The sequence below is a fragment of the Gadus macrocephalus genome, chromosome 23 (genome assembly GCF_031168955.1).
Source record: "Gadus macrocephalus chromosome 23, ASM3116895v1".
NCBI classification, from domain to species: domain Eukaryota; kingdom Metazoa; phylum Chordata; class Actinopteri; order Gadiformes; family Gadidae; genus Gadus; species Gadus macrocephalus.
Window position 1 is genome coordinate 3,105,328 of NC_082404.1, and position 6,653 is coordinate 3,111,980.

At 44.7% G+C, this 6,653-nt stretch overlaps 1 long non-coding RNA gene across 1 annotated transcript; it reads left to right on the top strand.

Moving 5' to 3' along the window:
- The first annotated feature begins 882 nt into the window (after positions 1–882).
- On the top strand, positions 883–1,506 carry LOC132452558 (uncharacterized). Its single transcript, XR_009524401.1, has 2 exons — positions 883–1,090; positions 1,226–1,506. It is a non-coding gene; the product is annotated as an uncharacterized LOC132452558 (long non-coding RNA).
- Positions 1,507–6,653: the final 5,147 nt, after the last annotated feature.

Here is a 6,653-nt window from a genome sequence, read left to right on the forward strand (position 1 = left end):
GACATGGAAGTCTTTCCCAGAGGTCAGTGATGCTTTCCAGGAACTCCTATGCATGCCAAGTGAGGTCAGTGTAGAGTCCATGTTACTGCTGGAACGATTTGTGGTGCTCATGTATGACCGAACCAGCGAGAGCATGGAAGTGAATGATGCCAGGAAACAGCTTTTCTCCCAGAAGTCCAGTCCAGAGATGCCAGAGGCATCTGACTGGGGCTGGACAAAGGAAACCACTGGTTGGCAGCCACTCTGGACCACTCTCCCTGAAGCAGCAAAGTCTTGCCATGAGCTGATCCGCTGTAACTGCCAGAAAGGGTGCACTGGACGGTGCTCCTGTCTCAAAGCTGCACTTAAATGTACAGATCTCTGTTTTTGTTCTGGAGACTGTTAAGATAAAAAAAAATGAATTATTTAAAAGTTAAATAATAAATCAGTTAATTATAATAATAAATAAATACTATTATTGGCATTATTATTGGCATCATCATTATTGGCATCACAATTACCGTTGTTATTTTGGAAATAAACAACCATTTTGCACCGTTCACCTCCCTATGTCTGCATGATTTGACCTCCATATTGATTTAAATGCATTTTCTTGAATTCTGGTGGTTTCAAATGTATCAGATACAGAATGGGCACCCAAAAGTTAGTGGGAAATTACACCTTAAGTGTTTTTCTACTGTGTTTGGTTCCAACGTGAGGCACTTTTGAATATTATTGGCGGCCATTTTGGATTTGACCTCTACCGGGCCTCAGAGGTCAAATCTGACTTCCCTCCGAATCTGAAAATGAACCTCATGGTATAACCTAACTATGGTAGAAGTTGGTACAATTGGTACAAACTATGGTACAATTTTCATGGTTATCCGCTGTACTATTAAGGCCTTGATTGGGATTGCCCCTTGTAGTGCTGTGACTTTTGTGTCAAGTCTCTTCACCGGCTCCATCTCTGACCGAGAGCTGACTGAACGAAGTGGACTGCTGGATTTACTGGAGCCAGGAGATGGCTGCATGGCAGACAAGGGTTTCACCATCGAGGAGCCACTAGCTGACCGTGGGGCAACACTGATTATACCACCCTTCAAGATGACAGGTAGGCATGAAAGGAATGAACATTTCAAATTAAAACTGTGACCCAAATGTGACCATTAAGATATGTAGACAAATGTTTAAGATGTACTGAAGCACTCACAATAATAATACTAATTAACTTATAACCACTGCGCAGTTCACCGAAGAGGAAGCTCTGAAAACACAAGCAATCGCCCGACTTCGAATCCTCGTGGAAAGAGCAATACGCAGAGTCAAGGAATACCGCATCTGGGAACGCACTGTCCTCTCACCTTGTCTGGGACAGTCAACCAGCTGTGGACCGTCTGCTGTGTGATGACCAACTTCCAGGGACCACTTGATTTAAAAGGCGACATCCCTGTTGAATAGTGTTTCTACTCAAACATATACCTATAAATATTAAACATAATATATAAATACGAGAGACACTGAACATTTGGAGTGGTCCCTTCATTTTTTACGGAGCTGTAATTCTGTATACTGAAAACATTGTATATATTGAATGACATGTATATAATTGAATCAGAAGTCTTTCATCTATAATAAATTTTAAAGTACAGTCAGTCCATCCTGAAAGTATTCAAAATAATGTTAATATGTAATGTAGTAAATGATGTACTCAGAAAAAGGAAATGAATTAAATCCTTTGATTCTTTCAGTTCCTTTATTCATTCAGTTAATTTCACTTTCAGACTGAATGCGCGCTGGCTGGATGCGCTCCAGTTTTTTTTGTGGATAGCCAGCGCCTTGAATATTTTGCTACAGCGTTTCTACAGCTCAATGCGTTTTCGCGATGAGTCCGTCTTTACGGAGATATTTCTGAACAGATTGTGGCGGGGCTCAGTGTAAAAGTCAACATGAACGGGGGGAGGGGGGAAATAACTAAAGAGGGGCCGACAACGCCACCTGGGGAATTACACCCCAGGAAATATAGAACAAAGAAAATTAAACTATGATATTACAGAAATAATAAGGACACAGGTTCGAGAACTAAAGAGACAATAAATATACTGTTAATTTTATTACAATAATAATACTAACTAAACAAAGAAAACTGGAGCAAAACCAAACCAAACAGCAAAACAGGGGTTATGTAACCCAGCAACCCAATGGTCAACCAATGAAATAGAAAATGGGGAAATAACACAAAAGCAAACTGAACAAAAATCAAAATAGCAAAACAGAACCAAAACCAAAACCAAAACAAAACAGCACAGCTAAAACAGATCAACTAAAACCGTACAAAACAGCAGCAGGGGATCCTAAAAAACAAGAGACACTATTTCATAAAAGTTAAAATGGGAACTCAAAACTGTTAAAAAACGGGGACCCTACTCACCACCCTAGGAGGTAACCAACAGAGGCTGAATTCTAGTGTTGGCTCGTTCGTTCGCGAACCGGTTCGAATGAACGAGTCTTTACGACGAAAAAACCGAACCGGTTCGTTTCTCTCGTTCGTCTCGTTCACCATTCGATTCACCGGAAACTCGACTGAACGAACAAACAAGTTTCCGGTAGCACTAACTCCACTGAGTCTGACTGACTCAGCTGAGAACCGTGCAATGGCGTGCATTCCATGATGCGATTCACCGCTACCGGAAACTAGGCTACTCACTTATGTGGGAGGGGGAGAAGGAATGGCTCTAGGCCAGGGGGTAGACTGGTGCTACGATATTACCATACTACTATGTCGAGCCCACTTCAGTACACTGCACACCCTGCCCTCACTGGACACACTGCAAGCCTGTAAAATGATGCACACAGCACACACTGAACACTGCACACAGCCCCCTGAACACACGTGAGGGGGGACCAACCTCAAGAATACGAAAATCAGGGTTATGAACCAACCTAGTCATGCATAAACATCACCACCACACTTGATTTGGGAAAAAACCAGGGGCTCGCTGAACCAATAGGCCTAGTAACACGCAGTGCTTGCCATACTACTACCCCCCCCCCCCCTCCTATATGATAGGAATCCAGTATACACAGACCCTTCAGTACTTTATACACTGTTGAGCTCCAGATGTCTTGAATTTTGTGACGGCCCCTTACGCTGGTGTCTTTGAGGACGACCAGCTGACCTTCTTGCAGTGGGACATCACGAACATGCCTGTCATAGTGTTCCTTCCGCTGGGCAGCTGCAGCTTCCAGATGCCTGGTTGTGCTCTCAAAAGCATGACGTAGCCGTGTCTGGTGTTCCACGATCCAATCATGGGGATGGCCAGGTACAGGTTCCTGTACTCTGCCCAACAGAAAATCAACAGGTAATTGTGGGTCTTGGCCAAACATCAGGAAAAACGGAGACTCACCAGTCGACTGATGTGCTGTTGTATTGTATGCAAAGGTCACTTGGGGCAGGTTGCTGGACCAGTCTCTCTACTTGGTGATGGGCAGAGTGCGAAGAAGGCTGTGTAAGGTGCGGTTGAACCTCTCACATTGGCCATTTCCAGCTGGATGGTAGGGTGTGGTGCGGCTCTTCTCATTGCTGTTCATCTGGCAGAGCTGCTGGATGAGGTTGCTTGCAAAGTTCCTGTCCTGGTCAGAGTGGAGGCGACCAGGCACACCGAACCTGCAGAACCACTCATTAACCAATACTCTGGCCACTGTGGATGCCCGCTGGTCGTGGGTTGGGATGGCTTGTGTATACTTCGAAAAGACATCGGTCATGACCAGGATGTTCTCTGCCCCACTCTTCGAAGGCTCCAGGATGGTGAAATCGATGGCCAGGATCTGGTTTGGACGTGAAGCAAGCAAGTGACCCATGTAAGCACAGGCAGTAGGTTGAGTGTGTTTGGATACCTGGCAGCGTTCACATTCCAGACACCATTGCTTGATGTCGTGGTGCATCCCTGGCCAATAACACCTCAGACGGACCAGCTCTGTTGTTCGCTCAGTACCTTGGTGCCCATGTTCATTGTGCAACTGCTGAAGTACCTGTGTCTTGAGCGATGTAGGGAGCACTAACTGGAGCACTTCATCTCCTCTAGGGATGGTGACACGGCGATAGAGCACCCCTCCTTGCTCCACCAGCCGGTCCCACTGTTTGATCAGCACCAGGACTTCTTTGGAAGCCTGCCGTCGCTCAGCTGCATCCGGGGCCCTCTTTCTGGTCCAAAACGTCAGGAATTCGGATTACTGGATCAGCTTCCTGTAAGCCATGCAAGTCAGGGGGGGGGGGAGTAGCTGGATAATGGTGCCCAGGCCACACCACTGCCTGTAGTCAAAAACTACAGGCATAGTCCAAAAAAAATAAACGTTGTAGTCAACACTAGCTGGGTATGTCCTGATCACTTCAAACAGGCTGTGCGTGCTAGGACATCTACCTTAGGAAAATGTTCTGGGAATTGTTTTGCTGATATCTCAAACATCACGTAGGCCTATCTGTGAATCCGTCAATGTCTCGGCATGTTGAGAAGCCACTGTAAAGCCATAACAAAACCCCATGCCAGTGCGTCTATTGCTCAACCAAAACTCACAACCGGGCCTCCCTAAGGGTCTGGCTAAAGATACAGTACATATGTACGACTATTGTCATGACATTAATCTTCAGCTGATTTGTGAATAATTTTTTTCCTTTTCTGAAATCGCTTATTTGGTCGATAAGGGACCAGGACTGGTATTGTGGATGCTTTAGGCTGAGCGAGTAAAATCGAGTCATCAGTTAGTTACAGACCGACCAGTCTAAATAAAAACTTTGAACACAAGATTGTTACAATTGAAAACACCAAATCAAACCAGCTATCACAGAAACGATCACAGAGCATCTTTAAGCCGATAGACACAGTAAGGAAACATTCACTTAGGGTGCAGGTTGGTTCAGTTGCTCCCCCCCCTCCACACACACACACACACCATAAGGGTACTGTCGGTGGTGGAAACGCAAGCCGTAACTGAGCAGCGCCAAACCGTACCTTTCCTACTCCACCAAGCCGCATCGAACCGACCCGCACCCACTGGTGGAAATGCGCCATTGGCGGCACCTAACGGTACCCTGGGCTGTACGGTGTATAAATCCATCCCAAGGCCCCCATAAAGGCTGTCTTAACAGGGGAGTGACATGGTGCCCCGATGTCCCAGTGGTTCAGTGCGTTTTGGCCCAGATCACAACAGTGCAGCTCATTTGTGTGCGTGTTACGACATGATACGATACAATTTCCCATATCCTTCATAATGCATGTAGCATGTGTTTATATAATCCCTGATACAAGTACCTGGATATTTTTTTCCCAAAACACATCTTACCCCTCAGGTACAAAATAAATTAACTGTTGTTTACAAGGCAGGACTTTTCTGTATTTTATTAGGTCCATAAAAGATAAAGACTCCATCCGGGATTAACTCGGTTTTTTTCCCATCGTTCCATACTTGAACCACAGCTATGCCGACCCACACACTCTAGACTAGCCAGTATCCGGTCCGTATCCAGTTCATCAGTCCTGCTGAAACACGCTGCCACAGGTGAGCTCTGTTTACCCGCCCCTCCTATCCTATCCCACTTTCCAGAACCCAGCTAGAAGCTGTCCTTAACATTCCTGGGCATGCACAGGCAACACACACACACACACACACCCAAACACACACACACACACACACACACACACACACACACACACACACACACACACGCACACACACACACGTACGCATACGCTCGCACACACACACAAAAACACACACACAAACACATACACGTTCCCACACGCACACACAAACACACACGCACACACAGGCACACGCCAACAGGATCTCAGTTAAGTTGAATTTCAAGTAAAAGATTAACAACATATTAGTATATCTTATAGTCAACACAGCATTACTAATGCATTGTGTGTTGCATCACTTCAATGGAAGGGAAGCTAATAAGGCCGCAGCACTGGAAGTTAAAAATACAACATCCTGTAAACTTCCTTTGATGAGCACACACACACACACACACACACACACACACACACACACACACACACACACACACACACACACACACACACACACACACACACACACACACACACACACACACACACACACACACCAGTTCACATGTTTATTTATACTTCACATTGACTCATTGTCATTTTTAAGTCTATGCAAGAGAAAAAGTCAAGTTCAACATGATTTCATCGTGATTAATATCTAAATATATACATATATATTTATACATATATACAGTACATGTATATGTATATATATATATATATATAAATGCAATGAATGATAACAATAGTATTTATTATTTTATACATTTTGTGATGGCAAAGATGTGAATGCAAACCCTTTATGCATGGACTCTGTGACCCTTAGTGCTTGGACTCCGTTACCCTAAGCTCTTGCGATCTGTTAACCTTAGCGCTTAGAAAAAGTTACACTTAGCATTTAAACTCTGTTATCCTTCGCGCTTTGACTCTGTTACGCATAGCGCTTGGATTCTGTTACTCTTAGTGCTAACACGCTGTTACCCTTAGCGCTTGAACTCTCGACTATCCACTGTCAAGTTGTGGAGGGGCCCGTAACTGTTCACACCTTTAGTATCAATGTCTTCAAGTGTCAGGATAAACACGCATGGCGGTTCTTTGTCCACC